Genomic DNA, 20,236 nt, shown 5'->3' on the forward strand with positions numbered 1-20,236 from the left:
TTATCTAAAAAATACTCGATTATTTCAAAGGCCAAAATGTATTCTACTCGCAGTATTTAATTAAAGCATCTGAAACATTTCTAGGCGACCAAATTTTCAAACCAAAAACACATGATTTTGCATTACTACGTATGGCATCGCCTTAAACATAATCAAAAATCTTTGAAATTGTGTACTAGCCGTGCCAAGAGATGGCGCAACTAGTTTTCGATCTAGATCGAAAATTGAAAATAGATGTATTATAGTAAAAAAAAATGTTTTTCTAATTGTTTTTTTTTTTAATATAATTAACTTACGATTACGATTATGGAATTAATAATAATACGACTAGAATTACTGTCTTATATCACAGGAATGATACTGTTAACCAGCTGTGAGTTGACCTCATTTGCCAACACCCACTCAACAAACAACACATACAAAGTTCTGCCATGTGCATTGTGCATCTGCCATTCGTACGATTGCTCGATGTAATATTATTATTTTTTTGGTAAATTCTTTATTAGTCGAGTTTTTCCTGCACCCAATGTGACATGCCTACCTATTTTAATCCTATAACATAATATACTAGCACGCAATGTGACATTCCTACCTATTTTAATCCTATAACATTATATACTAGCACCCAATGTGTGACATGCCTACCTATTTTAATCCTATAACATAATATACTAGCACCCAAGTGTGACATGTCTACCTATTTTAATCCTATAACATAATATACTAGCACCCAAGTGTGACATGCCTACCTATTTTAATCCTATAACATAATATACTAGCACCCAAGTGTGACATGCCTACCTATTTTAATCCTATAACATAATATACTAGCACCCAAGTGTGACATGCCTACCTATTTTAATCCTATAACATAATATACTAGCACCCAATGTGACATGCTTACTTATTTTAATCATATAACATTATATTACTATAAGTTCTAATTTTTAAAATATTATTTTACAGGTACAAGGAGAAATGGGAGATTCTCTAAATTAGCAACGGAGTGTTGCTAATTTAGAGAATTGCACTGTGCTGTGTGTTAGTCCTGCATGAAATGTGATTTAATGTTATCAAATTAGTTTTTTAAAAGTGTTATAAAAATGATTTAAAAAACTAACCTAACCTTACCTAGTTTGCGTAGTTTTTAACCCGCGTGTCAAATATATTTCACTCATACTACTAAATTTCTTATCTACGCACTACGGCGCCCCGCCTTTGTTTCTTCCTACACACCAAACTAATAACTTTCATTGCATAGCTGCTTTTATAGTCGGTGCAGTTTGGTTGTATCAGCGACAGTCGGCACGCTTCCCTGCCATATCACCCTCAGTTTCTATTACACAGGTCTGCAAATTGACACTTTTTGATAGTTTTTTTCACCGTAATGGGTGAATCGTATGTATTTTGGTGCGCTGAGTCCAAATATGCCCTCAATTTTTCTCCAGCACGTAGGGATTTTCCGCAAAATGAAAATAAAAGTTATGCGAAACCCGCAGTACATATAGGTAAAAAATGCATTTTGAAATGAAAAATAAATATATATTACTAGTGGTTTATTTACATTTTTAAATACAATTTGATAAAAACAATATGTATATACAATAAGGATTTATAATTCTTTATAATATCTACATCTTTTTCCCTAAAAACTCCGTTTTGAGCTTTTCCGTTTGTGTGGGATGTCTGGAAGTTATCTATGGAGCATCCAACAGTAGTCTCCCATCATATTCACATCCCATCGTCCTTGGTACCTCCGTTCCATTTCTTTGATGTCTTGGTGGAACCTCTCGCCCTGCTCTTCATTTACGGCACCAAGGTTTTCTGGGAAATAATTCAAATGGGAGTTCAAAAAGTGAAGTTTCAAGCTCATAGAGCACCCCAAGGTTTTAAAACATTTTAAAATTTTATTTACAATTTCTTCATAATCCGGGTCCTTATTGTTCCCCAAAAACTTAGTCACAACTTCTTTAAATGATATTCACGCCTCTTTCTCAGTTTTTTTTATCACCTTTTCAAACTGATTGTCTTTCATTATTTTCCGAATGTCTGGACCAACAAAAACACCCTCCTTTAACTTTGCCTCTGACAGTCCCGGGAATTTCTTTTCAAGGTACTTGAACGTTTAGCCATCTTTTGGCAATGCCTTGACAAACTGCTTCATCAGTCCAAGCTTGATGTGAAGTGGGGGTAAAAGCACTTTTTTGGGATCAACCAAAGACTCAAAGTGAACATTTTTTTCTCCAACCTTCAAAGTTCTCGTTGGCCACACTTTTTGGCTCCAGTGCTGTGCTTTTGCCCGGCTATCCCACTCACATAGGAAACAGAGGAATTTCGTATAGCCACCTTTTTGTCCAAGCACCATAGAGATGACTTTGACATCACCACAGATAGGCCATCCAAACTCCTTATATTTTAATTTATAATACTGGGAAAATCCAGGTTTTACCATCTTAGTCACTAAGCAAGACACCTTTCTACTGGGTTTCCATGATTCATACGCTGACTAATACTGTTAAATATACTAATTTTTATCATAGTTCATACTTTCTGATATAAAACTATAAAGCCGAATAGGAAAAACAACTTTTTTCGGCATATTCATAAATATACGCCTTAAGGTAGGCAATCCCGCAGAAAAATGCATTTTGCGGAAAATGCTTACGTGCTGGAAAAAAACTGGGGGCATTTCTGAACTCAGCGCACTAAAATACATAAGAATCACCCATTATTTTAAAGAAAGCAATTTGGTCGCAGGCCCGTGTTATCTATGGTATGCATAATTTCTATTCATTTTGCTTTGTATAATAATACGTATTTTTGTATTAACTCAATGTCTATATCCAACTACTGCCTAGCTTAGTTCAAGGACTATCGAACAAAAGCTATCATGTCGTGTTTTTTATTCAAATTGATTGTAGCTACTATTGTAAATTCAATATATTTATGTTATACGACTTTCATATTATATTATAGGATTGTTGACTGTCCCATTTTGCCACGGTATTAAAAAAAATGCCGAAGCATTTAAATATTGCAGAGGAATTCTGTAACAAAAAAATGTATTAGCATTCCGGTTCTGCGCTGTTTTTTGCCATGTCCCGGCATTTGTCACAAAATTATCTTGACTTCGCTAGTGGAACTCTGATGATATAACGGTAGTACATTAAGCGAACTTGGTGCACACCGACCAAACTACCAAACATTTTTTTCGGCTTATCTCTTGGGTGCATGGTACCTACGCGGTACACAGTTTAGTCATGTGGTACAGGTACGTCAAAGCAGATACACTCGCCGTTAACTTCCTACTTGCGCAGTGCACATGCGCCGTGGCAGAATGCACGTTGCATGCATTTCCTTCTCTCACCTCCTGTGACCTCTATTCCTCTCCCGCATTTCGAATTTCTATCGATTTATAAAATATTTGTCTTAAACACTTTAATTTTTGAAGTTCCTAAAAAAATATGTTATTTTTGAAGATAATACCTATACATTTGTAAAGCCAAAAAATTAATTATATGAAATTCCTTCGATGGAATAAAAATCGCAACATACGCTTCGAAAATTTTTTTTTGTTATTCAATATGTCATACGTATGATTTCACAGTGTTTCTTTAAATACAACTAAGGCATTTATCGAGAGATTTTTTCTCTATTTTTAAAACGAGTCGTGTTTTATTAAATGTTTGTGTGCACATTTTTCGCTTAAGGCGAAGCTTAATGCCAAATCACTATTTTGATTAATCTTTATAACGAAAAAAAAATATGCTTTCGATAAATTGAAGGTTTTCTTATCGTTTCGCTTGAGTAAAATACAAACAAAAAGATAAATTACTCAATAAAAAATATAAATGTAAAACTACTAAAATTTTTTTTTTTTAAATACAGTATTATACCTAAAATTATCTGTGACAGTTTCACTTGATTAACTTTTTTGCTTTCTTATAAAATTATTTACAAAATAAATAAAAACCAGTTTTGTGCCTGAAATCGAACGTTTCTTGACTCCGTTTGTCAAGCGATTTTAATGCCTATTACCTACAATATAAGGTGTACTAAGAATATACACATTTTTGGCTTGTAGCTTCCTCTTAATTATTATCGTTTTTTTATAATAGGGCGCTCCCTCTAACATTCGTACATGGATATATCCCTTTCAAACCATTTTCTTCTTCTTTTTAAACGCTTTCTACGGAGTCTTATGCCTGTGACAGACATAAGACCTATATTTTCGTGGGTTGGACTATTTCAGCACACATCGCTCGCCATACATTCCCATTGGTAGTTGAAAAACTTATATTTTTTAATCTAAAATATTCTGTTTTGTTTTAAACTCTTTTTCTTTTATTCATTCAGTTTTGAAGTTTAAAATCAGCTACGACCCCAATGAAAGGTTCGTAATGCAGGAGACAATTTTTTATAGAGGTGGTATCGGAAACAAACAAACCATCAAACAAACAATCCTAAACACCATTAAATCAATTTTAACTGTCATATACTATACATGACCGTGAAATTAATGAATATCTAATTGTAATGCCTTTTTAATGTTACCCTCTAATGGGTTCTTCTTCTGTTAAACCCTAAACTTTCAGGCAATTAATTGGACAGGAACCTTTTTATGTAACCCACAACCTACCCGGCAGCGAAACGAAAAACTATGCAGCCCAAATATTATTAAATTAAAAAATATGTAATCATAGAAAAAACAGAGACCATCTTAACATAAGTGGAGAAAGAAATATAGACGATTTGTTACTAAGGCAATGCAATTAAAATAAATACAAAACCATACGTTTTTATAGCACTTATTTCCTGTTGTTTTTTCGGTGCATTTTTAGGTTTCTTGGTCTTTGTAAACACATCTATTTGAATTGTACTTTTGTTTGGAATGAATGAAAATCTGGGAAGCAGAAATTAAACCACTTATCGGCATCCGATCGAGCAACTCGGCAGATATACTCGTTGTCGATGACAATGCAGTCTTTCAACTTTTGGTGGCAATTACGTACACGCACGCGGAAATATAAGCATTTCTATGAAATCGGATGAAATTACAGCAGCAATATACGAAATCAATGTTAGTCCTAAGCGATCCGCATCTGGCAAGGACGGTAGCGCGGTTTTGATCCCAGTCAACGCGCGTATATTATGTTGTATAGTAAAAAAACATTGTTTTTTACGGGTTAATTTTTTGTAAGCTTAGAAAATATTATGTTTAAGGCCTGTAAAAGTTTTTAGAGGGGAAAAATCATGTATTCACGAACCCTTTATCGGATTTCGCTGTTATTATACAATTATGTCAAATTAAGGTTTTCACACTCTGACCGGATAAAATTGTAATATTTGGGAGCATTACAAAATAAAATGAAAAAAAAAAATTTGTACGTGTTTTTTTTAAATAATTTGTAACAGGCTGCGTGTGTCAAGTGGAAAATTCAACCTTATTCGATTCGATTCGTTCGAGGGATTTCTGTGAGCTTTGGCATCATGAAATTCGCTTAGGCCGTAATACTAAGTCAACCCAACTATTTTTAGGGCGCAACGTCAATTCCATATGGGCATTGCTAATTCTTCAATAAATATAGGAAAAAGCGCTATATTTTCATTAGATACATTTTTTTTCGATTAGCAGTGCTGATTCTGTGGTAGAAATATCCATGTCAATTTAATTTTTAAGTTTCACCCATCTTGCATATTATTAAACGTAATTAATACTTGCACGGCCATCTTGGATTTGAATTCTTGACAATTCGACTTCATCCTCTAAACGTCTATAATCCCGGGATGCAAGAACAAATTATTACGACCACTAATATTGGTCTACAGAATAAGCGGCCCGTTGTGTTTTTAACGTCGTAATTTATAAGTTATTATTATTACGATAAATAATTATTTGATAGTAGAGAGAGAAGACGATGTAGTCCTGGCCTTGTCGGGGAAATGTTGGATGTTGGTTGACTGGGGAGACTTTGGCATTCGTTGATTGATGTAATACAGAAATTGATTGACCTAAATTTTTATTGGTTTTTTATAGCACTGTTATTATGGCTTTGTAATTGTCTTATTTATGGTTTTTGTTTAATAATTTTTACGACAATAAGATAGTTTTGTTGTTATTTTGTTAATGAATACGAATTCATATGTGTTTGAAGAAATTTAATTAATTATATGTTGTGTTATTTCACATTTATTTAAAATGAAATAATATTGCTGTCGATTGAACGTGGCGAAGTCCCGTTTTAACATTACCATTTGGCATTTCATATGTCTGTAAATTTATTTGTTACTTTCCGGTTTCGGTTCAAGATGGTGGCCTTGATGGATACTACATCTTTATCCTTCCAGTGTATCTAGCACGGTCGATCGATTAAGGATTTATCGCTAATATCTATAAAGTCATCGTTCCCGACCACGACTGCAGATCGCTAGCTTACAAACAACAGTTCACGTCGAATAAATTCGTTCCCGAGTGTTAGATACTATCAATATAGCCCTAGTGAAAGATTTTGCTTGAAATGGCTTTAGCCGTGTTTGGTGATCATTTGTATAGTGATGATTCGTGTCATCACACAAATCTCATCATTTCTATACTGATTTAATTTCCCCTTACAAACAAGAAAAAACCTGTTTTTCCCCTTACCATAGAGCTTTAATGAAACTGGACAATTGTAAGGGGTTAGATTTAAATATCGAACAAAAACCTCCATTCTCTGTCACATGAAGCCCATTGACCATCTCGTTCCATATTTAAATTCAAATTTATTCCATTTTACGCCGGCCCATTCCATTGGCGTAACGGTCTGTGCAACTCCAGCTGGAATATAATATCCCCTCCATTTTCAACACAATATCTCAACCCGTTCGTTAAAAAACTAAAAACACTCATCATAAACAAACAAAATTAAGCCACTTCATAAAAAAAACCATCAAATTCATTGAATACTAAATGAAATGATGCGTCTCTTGTTACTATTTTGATAAAAGATGCTCTTTTTAATGCGAGTTACATCTTGCGTCTTTCTCTCTCGTGATGCTAAACCCGTTAAAATCTGGAATGCCCTCCTCTACTCGTTTCATCTCACGTAATATATATAGACGAAGCAACAGTTCTGCCTATAAAATAAACAAGCAAGTAAAAAGGTACAGATCAATTTATACACTTGATTTGATGATTAATACGTTTGATTTTTATCTTTTGTTAGCCGTTTCTGAGTGTTTGTTGTGTTTTTTTCTTGTTGGAATCAGCATCACTGGATGAAGTAAATTTCAACAGTCTAGTTCGAAACTTCGCCGCGTGCGTTTCGCTTACGCGTTTTGGAGCCACGCGTTTGACAGTTCGAATTCAATTATTGTTTTCGCCGCTTGTCAGTTGTTTTTTTTTAAACATAACAAAACATGGCGGCTGTGCGCAAAATGCGATCCGTGTGTTTGAATAATAATTTGAATCGTGTTTGGCTTTAAAAAGGTGCAGTTTTTTATTGTTGAATCGTTTGTGTGTGAGTTTTGAATTGGTTTGGGAGAATTCCTCATGTTTTTGTTTGGGGCCGGTGAAAAAGTGACTTTTGTTCAATTAGAATGTTTAATGGAGCGATTTGTGCCCAAAATGTTTTAAAACTTCTTATTTTGTATTATACATGTAACTGAATATTCAACAAATTAAGAAGTAATTGCTAAGGTCTGTTATTCATGTGCTTGTCATTTCCTTGTCGTATTCCAAGTTGAAGAGGGCACGGAATACATCTGGAAAGTAACCACTCAAGTTATGCTGATTGTATCTGAGTTTGACAAGTACACGGAATAACATGACCCATGCATACGTTACCAATATTTTGACTCTTGACCCAGGAAAGTGTTGACCCTTTTCTGGGTCACCACGCCCTTGTCCTATCCCTTCTTTAAAATTTTAACATTATATTACGACAAGCAAATTGAATGCCAATATAGAAAGTGACAAGTTTCAATAAATTATTATTATTTTAAATTTACAATAAATTATTATACTAACACTAACTTCTGTTGTCTATGTATCCTGCGTAACTCTGGTTCAATGAACTCAAATTTGCTTTGAATTTAAATGTCATTTTCAAAATAGGAACTGATTGTTTGAAGAATTCAGATAAGCGACAAAATACTTCATTTTTTGTCACTTTCAACATTGCATCTGATTTGTCGAGAATTCAGAATATCCCGTGATTTTTCAAGGGTCTGCTCTTGTAAGGTACTAATGACCTACCTAAATTGACAAGCACGTGGAATAAAATATCTTATGACCTGTTGTTCCACAGAACAATTCATCAAAGCCCTATTCAAGTTATGTTTTATCAAACAACCCATGGTGAAATAATAACAGAAATTGAATAGAACTTTTAAAAAACTTGAATTTTAACTTTGAAAATTGATGAATTGTTAAAATTCTGTGGAATTACTAAAAATTTCACCATTCCGAAATTCACTCGCAATTCTATACGAAAAGTTAAAAAAATGTCAAATCACACATTTGGCCATGAAAACTCAATAATATATTCAACGGTCAAATACTAACTTGAAATAACATAAAGAATAATATTATTTGTTGACATTAAAAAATAATAATTACAATGCTGTTGCTGTCAACATGACAAAAAACAACGAAATCAAATATACATACATTCACTTTATCAAAATTCAACCGTAGAATGTTGACTTGTCATACTTTTTCCAGAATTTTAAATTTGCTGTTACTTTTTTTATAATATTCTCGCGTTGTTTCCACGAAAATATCCATTGGCAATTGTGTTCAAATAATGAATAGTATAGGTAATTGCTAATTCACGACATACAGTTGAATTCTACTTAAATATGCCCGTATAAAACTTGCTGCAATATCCCGTGGAAACTGTACGAACTTTTAATACCTATAACAATAATGCATTTTTTTGTAATTTTACGTACAAAACTTAGGACGGGTAGTTTAACAAAATTTTAACAATTCATCAAATTTCAAATGATTGATTTTCAAGTTTTGCGAAGGTTCAGTTTTGTGAAAAAACTGGTCAGTAATGATATAATAACAGAACTTGAATAGAACCTTCACGGAACTTTAAAATCAACATTGAAATTTGATGAATTGTAACATATATCTAGTAAGGATTTAAATTTTTTCAATTTTCATGAATTTATTTATTAACAAAATTCAGCAATTATTTGTGAGCAATTATTTAATAATTATTTAAAAAAAATTGTTTTATATACTATATAAATATGATGAAATATAAAATTAATAAAAAAGCATTTTGATTTGCGTAAATTAAAATTAAAAATGACTGATTTACATTGGAACTCAAATTTGATTTTGTTTTTAAGATTCATTTAGTTGTTTTATTAAATTTTCACAATAGATACGGCAATAAAATTGTAATATCCACCAAACAATATTACATATTTTTTTATAGTTTTATTCGATATTTTAATGCCCTATAGCTTACGATAGAAATGGCGTGCTGGTCTGAAAATATTTGCGTTGACTTGCAAATTTCACCCATAAATTGCTGTGCAAATTTCAAGTCGTCAGAGCTCACCGTTCAAGAGTTGTTGCTGTTTAGAACGCGATCTTTTGCTTTATGGTTAATAATGATATCATTCAAATGAAGTATGTTTAAAGTTCCAAGATATCTCAAGATTCTGAAGAACAATTCAAAAGGAAATGTTTTAAAACTTGAGGAATTCATTCTAAGTTTTTATTTAATGGAAATGTTGTATTTTAATAAACAATTCAAGTGCTTCGGTACGCATATCTGAGAAATAACTCCCAACGCATCGGCTTCTATTGAAACTTCAATCGTCAAGTATATATGAAAGGGCTTTTTTAAAAACCTTTTAGGATGCCGGTGTGAACACATCCTAACCCTTTGTCTAAAATCTGACATCTAGAAATGTCCTTAAAGCTAGACAAACTCATTTTTCAAAACTCTATAGCCATGTTTTAGAGTTTTCTCATACTTTTGAAATCGTCGGCCCTTTTAAAAAAATATATGTACATATTTTTGAGTCACCTCTTATTGTCCATGTCACTGTCATGCCTTTTTCGTATCAACACCACTATGTTATCTTTGGAGATGCTCTGTGGAGGGTCTTTTTGAGGAAAGGAAGCAATTTTAGTCAATGCCAACTATCAAATGTCGACTAATAACCAATATTGTTGATTAAGACTTTTTTATCGTGCCGGTGTTGGCTTTCAAGCTAGCCCCTGCAATAGACCGAGGCAACTATTGCCCACTCCCTCCCCTTGTTAACTTTTGTTTCCATGTCTTTTTTTAATAACACCATACACTTTGTCATCTTTAGGGATACTGTATAGAGGATCTTTTTGAAGAAAGGAGCGAGTGACCTTGAGCCTTGAAAAGATTCATCTCGTATATTTTGACACACCTGCAATAATTATAGCCGATGTCAACTGTCAAATTTAATTGTCATGATCGTGATTGTCGACTAATAACCAATATTTTTGGCTTTCATGCTAGGGCTCCTGCAACGGATCTAGGCCACCGATGTAGCGCAAGATGGACGCTTGAGTGGCTAATTTCAAAGTAATGTCTATTTAACATTTTCTGATTTTGAGATTCAAGCTTGTGTAAAGTATTGTATATGTTAGAACCCTGTCCAACTTAGGTGATGAATTATTGTCGTTTCAATTCTGATACTGCGGTACAGAATATCGCATGTCCACAATGTACAGCATATTAAGAGGAAGCTACAAGCCAAAAATGTGTATATTCTTGGTATACCTTATATTGTAGGTAATAGGCATTAAAATCACTTGAAAAATGGAGTCTACAAACATTAGATTTCAAGCACAAAAATGGTTTTTATTTATTTTCTAAATAATTTTATAAGAAAGCAAAAATGTTGATCGAGTGAAACTGTCACAGATAATCTTAGCTATAATACTGTATTTTTTTAAAGTTTTTTTCTTTACTCGTTCATACATTTATATTGAAATAATATTTTTTTTGGTAGTTTACATTTATATTTTTTATTGAGTAATTTATTATTTTATTTGTATTCAACTCACGCGAAACGATAGGAAAACCTTAAATTTATCTAAAGCATATTTTTTGGTATTCATAATGTACACCAATTCGTTATAAAGATTAATCAAAATAGTGATTTAACATTAAGCTTCGCCTTAAACTTTACGCCTTCCACAAAACAACAAAAAATAATACCGTTCTCAATATTTTTTTGTATTGGTAAGGGATTTGAACATGTAACCTTCGGATACATTACAATAACGACAGAAAAGGTCCTTGAACGTTGCCCTTTCTCTCACTTTTACAATATTTCATACGCAATACACGGTGTCTGGAAACTCGCAGCACAAGTCGTGAATTTGTGGTATAACTTTTTTTTATTAGAACGTTATTTTTCGAGTAAATCATAAAGGAAGTTGAAATTTTTTAATCGCAAATTGAAAAAGGTTACTACTATATGTTGATATAACCTCTTTTATATTTTAAATCCGTCAAAGCTTTCACCCGGCTCTGAAAGTAAAGAAAAATGCTCAAGATTTGGGTTCTCTTTGTTTTGACGTGCTCCGTGGTCGAGGTAGCGAGTTCAAATCTGGGCGTGCGCAAGTAAATTTTATTTTTATTTCTACCTCGTTCTAGAGTGGAAGATTCTCTTTGTATCGCACTGGTTTAAAACCACCATTCAGAATTTAAAAGTTGCTTGAAATGGCTTTGGTGACCGGATCTGAATATCCAGGTAATTACCCACTACCTTTAGCCTCCAATTGGGGATACCAAAGTCTCACTGGCTCTAGGCATTTGAGAACATTTGCGACTCTTGTGCTGTAAAAAAAAAAAAAAGTTTAAAAAATTATCAAACGTTTTCCTGTTTTACTATGAGTTTCCGCACACCGTGTATTTTTACACATTCATCTCAAATCAACTAAGCCAACACAAATGAACCTAAACATTACATTACCTACATTAAGAAGCACAGATGATATATAATGTTTACATGAAATAATTACACATGCGTGCGTTCCACGTACCAATATAAAACACACTAGAATAACGCGCGTCGAAAAACCCTAATTTAACCTAACTTATTTATTTTTTTCAAAAATGAAATGTATTTAACATACACTTAAAAACACTTTAAAATAATATTTTTTATTTGAAAAAAAAGATAAATCTTGGGGAGTACCTGGCTATTCAGATCTGGTCACCAAACATGGCTAAAACTAAATTTCGATTATGAACAGTGGTCTTTGGAACGTGCCGAAAATATTAAAAATGCTGATTTCGGTTGTCACTCTTTTGCTTTGAATTTATGTGTCATAATTTTCAAAATTAGAAGTGTTAATATGTAGACCTATGATATAATATTATTTTAATTGCCACTTTCAACAGATTTGACGAGAATTTAGAATAAGCCTGAATTTACACGCTTCTGCGATAATATATTTATTATTTAAAATAACGAAAATTACTAGAACATAATTAACTTGCCCGCACGCCGGGGTTTGAACCCGTTACCTCCGGATTCGTAGCCAAGGGTCGTAACCACTCAACAACGGAGGCCATTATAATGCTTTAGCTATATGTAGCTTAAGGCGATGCCATACGTAGTAATGCAAAATCATGTGTTTTTGGTTTGAAAATTTGGTCGCCTAGAATTGTTTCAGATGCTTTAATTAAATACTGCGAGTAGAATACATCTTGGACTTTGAAATAATCGAGTATTTTTTAGATAAGTCTTTTTATAAGCCCAGAAAAAAATAATGTAAAGGCCTATGAAAACTGCTTTAAAGTTCAAAATCTCCTACTTAAGAACCCATTTTTGGTTATGATTTTATTGTATAATGTGGCAAATTAAGTTATTTATAAAATGATCGAAAAAAAATGAAATATTTATGCCTGAACATCCACAAAATAAAATAAATTTCACTTTTTGGCCATGTTTTTTTCTTGCATAAATCAAAACAGGCGGATGGTGTTAAGCGGGAATTTAAACCTTATCGCCATCTACGTAAGGGTTGTTATTGATAGCGGCTCAATTTAAAATATTACACGACGTAGTGCATCGCCTTAATCTAAGCGTCTAGCTATTAGCCAACATTTCGACTCGTTAAAATTTTATGTCGAAATCCGATAAACGTAATGTAATATTTACAGGTAAGAGATACTGGCATATTGCCAATGGATTTGTAATTATCTGTGATACCTGCTGAGATCAACGGATCATATTAACTCACGTCTTCTTGCTGTGGTGTAAGGTATTTGAGGGTATACATAAAGTAATTCGTAATCTGCTCTTTCATAGATGGCGCTAATTTAATCATTTTAGAAAAAAACACTTTATTACAAGTTGTACCTGCCCGTACACGCGCAATATTAATAAACCGATGAACCGATACAACATATTTGTATGCCTTTCTTAATAGAATTGTGTTTTTGTAAGGTCAAAACTATTTATGATGAAATCGAACTAGAACACCCACCTGTAGTTCCCTCTTACCCCGTAAATGCTCAAAGATAATGGTTAACGATAAATTTATCTCATAAATTCACCTTAAAATGGTACCTACTTTGAATAAGTCCCAGTTTTATAAATAATTTTAAATGCTAAAATTAAAATACAGTTCAAATGCATACTAGAAAACTAGAAGTGTCTTCCTTATAAATTTGAATGGAAACAAATGTTCCTTTGACTTAGTACATTTTGGTTCTAGACCATTTAGCACGCGATCTGTCTCTTTTCCATTTGTTTGAAATTGTATATCGCCATCAATCATCGGTGAAACTCAGTTTTGTATGGAAATGTACTACCAAATTGGGCTTATATTTGGATCACGAAATACGCCCACAAGGCTGTGCTATTCTTTATTCTATTCTATATATTATGTCTAAAATTTATCATTTTGAGAATAAATCTGCAGTGAAATATGTCAAAAGTGAAAAATATTTTCATGTTTTCAGAAATCACTGAAACGTGTTAGCCAAACATTGATTGCATTTATGAATTTTGACATCAGCTGTTGACCAAAGAGAAACTTGGAAATTTAAATTATGTTATTATAAAATATTTTGACAGCTATCTCACTTGTCGTAAACTTGCTGATGTATTTTTAATGTACCCATTATTATAATTAGCTGTATAACTTGTATTTGCAGTTATGTACAACTTGATATCCGTTGATAATTCCATCTAACAGTTAGTTCATTCGTATTCAAGTTATATCGGAACAATCATTATTTATTGTTTGTCGAATTGGGTCATTTGACATTTTTGATTATGATTATCGATAAGTATATTTATTTATTTATTTATTTGTAAGAAACAAACAGCTTTTACATAATACACAATGATAGATATAAATATACAAGTTAACTGAAGGAAGGGGAGAGGAAGAGGAAAATAGGAAGAGGATAGGAGATGCTCCCGATACATTCCATACTCTCATATTAATAATCGATCGTACGCATTACTTCATTTCGATATTTCTTTAGGTTATTACCAAAAATGTCAATGCTGTAAAATTTAGTATTATATTGTGCACATATACGAGGAATTGGGGAATTTTTTCGAATGTTTGTTCGAAAGATACTATTGAATTATATTGGAATTGCAACTAGATTTACTTGAACACAGTACTCGCAGTGAAGATGCATTGCTTACGTACAGCATGTACATATTGTACACATGTACCGGTCAGTGGTTGAGTGGGCATAGCGCTTGGGTCTCACCCGAGCGTCGCGTGTTGGATTCCTCGGCTGGCTAAGTCCTCCATCACAACACAAGCAACATTTTCGGCTTTCTGTGGTGGTAGTAGGAGATTTTCAAACATTGTTGGGTTATTCGTAACCCGGGAATGTTTGTCTTTCATCCCGTTATGCGCAAGAAAATTTAATTTTATGTGTGTTATTTTACTATTTATTAATTAATTTAAAAAAAATAAATACTAAAGTGTATTTGTGGCACATTCCAGATTGGAAAATACTCACAAGTACCACCCAAGTGAAATACCTAATGGAAACATTGCTTGAAATGGCTTTAGGCGTGTTTGGTGACCAGATCTGCATAGTTAGGTACTTCCTAATCATCCTCCACCCCATATCCTTCTCTTCCCCATTCAATTCAGCCTCATAACATACCCCAATTAGGCGATTTGTTTATGTGCAGCAACTTTTGGTTCGCCTAGGGGAGTGAAACCTACTCTTGCTATTGTTTCACATCTGCCTGACGTCCCGTGATGGCTATTTTTTGTCTATTTAACCGTCTAGAACCAGTGAGACTACGGCATCCCCAATTGGGGTACGTTGTGAGGCTGACGGTAGTGGGGATGGGAAAGAGGAAGGTGGGGAAGTACCCGGTTGGGAGCAAATTTATACATTTGTGCGTAATTCACATAAAAACATTATGATATGTGGTTCTCAGAATGTCATCCACACACCGGATGGTCGACTTGCTGTGCATTGTAAATTTGCATAGCATGTTGCGTTGCATACGTTTACCAAGCTCGTGTTCTTGGCGCGACACATCATGTCGCATGGCTCGGCGCTAGTTCCGAGAAGGAAAATAATAAAATAATTATGCACAGTTTGCGCCTCGATGAACAATGCAGGGAATTTTTTTCCTCTCTGGCGCATTCACGCGAGCAACTTTAATTGCTTTGCTCTTTTTTTCTGTTATTGTTTTTTTTTTTTTAAATGTGAATATCACGCAAAAGTCCCAACTGCTCATATCTGTCGAGAGCCAGTGGTACTATGCGTACCCAAATGTTGGGGTATGCTGTGAGGCTGAAAGTAGTGGGGTGGGAGGAAATGTGTAGAGGAAGGTTGTACAATACATTGCTATTCAGATCTGGTCACCAAATGAGGTTATTGACATTTCAAACAACCTGTCAATTCTAACCTAACCTAACCTACCGAGTTGAAAAAATCTTATAAATTCTACATGAAATACATACCTGCTAGAATTGTATGTAAGTAACTAGAATCGATTCGTGGAATAAAACGGGATATCATAATTGTAGGATTTGTGAAGCTGAAAGTTTTCATGAAATAAATATTTGCCTCGTGGTTTCAAAAAGAAACGTTTCAATGACTTTGGAAGACGATTTCGAATAAACACCGTTAGTATACTTGAAAAATTCCCACATCTGTCAAAAATTTATACAAAATTATACACATTTCAAATATCGAATTATTGATTAATAAAATCATTTTGGTGTACATTATCGCGTGTCTGAAAGTCACAATCAGTTCCGATTTTTAAAAACAAAAGAAATCCTAGCTCTAGAGGTCATCGAACTCAACACACAAACACACAACAAAAATGATGATTTTTTTTATAATTCTAAAAGAAACAACTTCCACTAGTTTTTATACTGTAAAAATTACAGAAATTTTCGATGTACTCGTATTTCATAAAATTTACAGTTCTAGAATTTAACTCACTACAATTTATCAAATTTTCTAAGTTGATTTTCGAGTTCTGTGAATGTTCTATTCGGGTTTTGTTATTATATCATTATTGGCCAGTTGTTTGACAAAACTGAAATAGTAACAGAACTTGAATAGAACCATAATATAACTTGGAAATCAACTTTGAAATTAGATGAATTGTTCGAATTCTTTAAAACAACCCGTTCTTACGAGTACATATTATCCTTACCAGGATTCAATGATAACTCAGCACAATGAAAATTCAACACAAGTCATTAAAAGTTATGAAAATAACTAACCTATAAACGTTACCTAACCTAGTGTTAGCTTAATCACTTTAAAGGTGTGTTGAATTGTCATTTTGATGTGTTATCCTGTCACCAAACGTTGGTTACATGATAACTCAACACATGGAGAGAAACCGTTTTTGCCCTAACAATAGATAAAAATTCAATTTAAGAATGTTTTATCGATTTGCCTTGATAATATACCATGACGATATAAAGAATTTCCGTTGTAAAAATAATAAAAACATTCGGATTATTATGAATCACATGTTCCGAAATCATGATCAAATATTAGTTATTTACTAAAAGTTTATCGGGAAACCTGTTAATTTATTTGTAAGGCCTGAAATCCCGTTTTTAACCGGGATCACCAATAATTTGAAGAGATTCTTAAAAGGCTAAATCACTATATTGATTAATCTTTATAACAAATTAGTGTACATTATGAATACCAAAAAATATGCTTTAGATAAATTGAAGGTTTTCCTATCGCTTCGCTTGAGTAGAATACAAATAAAAAAATAAATTACTCAATAAAAAATATAAATGCAAAGTATTAAAAATAATGTTTTATCAATAGAAATGCATGAACTCATAAAGGAAACAACTTAAAAAAATATATAATATTATAGGTAAGATTATCTGTGACAGTTTCACTTTATTAACTTTTTTGCTTTCTTATAAAATTATTTACAAAATAAATAAAAAACAGTTTTGTGCTTGAAATAGAACGTTTCTAGACTCCGTTTGTCAAGCCATTTTAATGTCTATTACCTACAATATAAGGTATACCAAGAATATACACATTTTTGGCTTGTAGCTTCCTCTTAATAAATTATGCATACTCATTTTTCTCCGTAACCTTTATTTGTGTAACGCGGTTGGGAGAGGTTACAAGTTACAACGGAGCTCTCAGTGGCAGAACACGAACGTTACAGTAATATTGGCTGGCATATTACGCAAGGTGGTTGGTTGGGGTAACTTGCCGCTATAAAGATAAATATTTGAATTTGGAGCGCGCGTTCGATATACCGTTTGAAATGTTGACATTAGCGCCGCAGTAGTGGCCAGCCGCTCTGTTCTGTACTCTGTACGGTATTCCAAATTCAAACCTGAAAAACGTCTAATAATATATTAAACAGTGGCGGGAAAACGAACGGGCAGAATGGGTAATTGTTTTTTTAAATATTTTTCAATTAATTCCACACACAAGGCCCTGAGTATAGTATTTTCATTCAGGCCTTATTTCATCTTTGGGGATACTGTGTGGAGGCTAAAAATAATAAGTATAATGTGTTATTTCACGTTTCCGTTTTATTCTGTCCTTGTTCTACTAGTATTTCAATGGAAGATGCTGCTATTAACTATCGTCATAGGAACCACGCCATACGAGCGCCCACGTTTGTACATGGTTGATATCGGTTATGATTCATGTTACAGCATCCCCAAGATGACATAGGACCCAATTTAAATTATTATGCTAAGGGTCTCCCGTGTGGAGTTAATGTATAAAAAAAAACATAACAAAATTTTTAAATATATTCTTTTCTCTATTTCATGCAAAATTTTATTTAATTTTCAATTTAACTTAGTTAGCTAGTTTGTAAAATTAACCCCTTATTATTAAAAATTTTATTTAAAAAATCACAATTAAAAATCACATATTCCATATAATGACGTCATCTGTCAGAATACAGGTGACGTCTGTCACTTTGACAGTTCACAAACCTCGTATATTATTCCTTTTTTGAACGGCCGCCTTCCATTGGTTGTTTTTTTATGGCGTTCCAAAGACAGGGCAAAGGGATGTGCTCGCCGTTGTTTTACGCGTTGCGGCTGTTCCTATGTTAAATATTTGGATCACGTGGGCTGTCATCGCTTTTTCATTTTTTTGTACTTTCTTATTTTTTTTAAAAAGAAATTAAAAAATAAAAATATCTTACCTACACGGAGAAAAATGAGTATCGCTTTTTTATCAAAATACTTTTAAAAATGATTGCATGACTATTTCTTAATAAAATATTAGTCATTCAGAATATATATGAACAAGTGTTCTCGCAGGTGGACTTATATATGAATAAATTTAATGGACGAGATGCGAAAATATTATTATTTTTAGGAACACGTGTTCTGACTTCAGTTTGTTATGAAATTTGTCAATTAATTCGTTATAGGTCTACAGTCCCGTTTTTAACAGGAAAACGAATAATTTGACAAGGTTTTTAATTAATTAACAATATTTCAAATCAGTTTTCTCCGTGTAGTTACAGTCGGCCAAGAAAGTGTAACATTTTAATAAAATAAAACTTTTTTTAAATCTGTGGCAACGCCGAGTTAAATTTAATTTAAAATAAATTTGGGAGGCGGTTGTGGGTACCGCCGCCCCGGGAACTATTTATTGTATAACCAACACCTCAGCCATAGGTCATCTCGAGTGTTTAGCTACGTTGAAGTGTGTTCAGGTCTTGGCGGCTGATACGCCTGCTCTCCAGCTGCATGGCGGGCCAGATCAGGAGAGAGGGATGAATTCATACGTCCGTCACTCCTGGACACCTTGACCAGTAGATTACTAACCAACCCTCATACGTTTTTCTTTCCTATTTAACTTGCTCTCCATCGTTTCCTTAAAGACACCCGACACACAGCATCTCCAAAGTTGACACTAGCCCTGAGGGAAATATTTTCCTCAGAGCCTCAAGTATGGGCTTTATGTAAAAAGACAATTTAAAAAAAAAAAAAATTTAATATTTGAAAAAAATCACAGACATAGGAATTAATAGACGAGAAGATAATGGCGAGGGGTAAAATCAACTGTTGAAGAACGAAGGGAGTGAAGCTGACTGTGATTCGTCAATAAATCAATCTGACAGTAAATAGGCATCTCGCATTATAATATCACCATTTACTTCTTAAAAGTAAAATCTGCTTTTGAATGAATAGACATTTTTACATGGGAGCGCAAATTACTCGCCACGTTATGAACAAATTTTCGAAGTCCAAATTCGGCAAAAAAATTCGGTTCTATTTTCAGAGTCGAATATTTCGTTTAAGTATTTAGTTAAGACACTTTTATAAATGTTCATAATTTACTTCCCAGCAACCAACCAGCTTTGTGTTTCGCGTCCAGACGTTTCTCGATGTGATAGTAACAACTGATTCATATTATACGATGTGAATATGCTTAAAATAAAGTAAAATAATGCTTATATATGGAATGTAATACGACAATTGGGTTTATTCTCTTTTTCACATCTATTTTTACAAGTTTTCATAGTACAAGTCAACATTTTGCCGTGTTATTTCGTAAAATAAACCGATGATGCCTCGACCATAGTTCGCACAAGAAAGATGACGTCACGTTTTCAAATTTCACTTGAGGCCATACGCGAGCACAACCGGCTCCAATGGAACCGGTATGGGGAGTGGGGATAATACGCTTTTAATCACTTAGGGCAGGTCTACTAATATTCATATGTCTATGGAAAAAAATATATTTTTTACATAGATAAATAC

At 33.3% G+C, this 20,236-nt stretch overlaps 1 protein-coding gene across 2 annotated transcripts in view; it reads left to right on the forward strand.

The window, feature by feature from the left end:
- The first annotated feature begins 7,303 nt into the window (after window positions 1–7,303).
- The window catches only part of raskol (Ras GTPase-activating protein raskol), a 442,218-nt gene continuing 429,285 nt past the window's right edge, over window positions 7,304–20,236 (forward strand). For both annotated transcript variants that reach the window (XM_089643502.1, XM_089643503.1), the window contains exon 1: window positions 7,304–7,468. The gene's annotated coding sequence lies outside the window, so the exon portion shown is untranslated. The remainder of the gene's footprint in view (window positions 7,469–20,236) is intronic.

Source organism: Hesperophylax consimilis, chromosome 19, assembly GCF_061612785.1.
Source record: "Hesperophylax consimilis isolate HC1 chromosome 19, BYU_Hcon_1.0, whole genome shotgun sequence".
NCBI classification, from domain to species: Eukaryota; Metazoa; Arthropoda; class Insecta; order Trichoptera; family Limnephilidae; genus Hesperophylax; species Hesperophylax consimilis.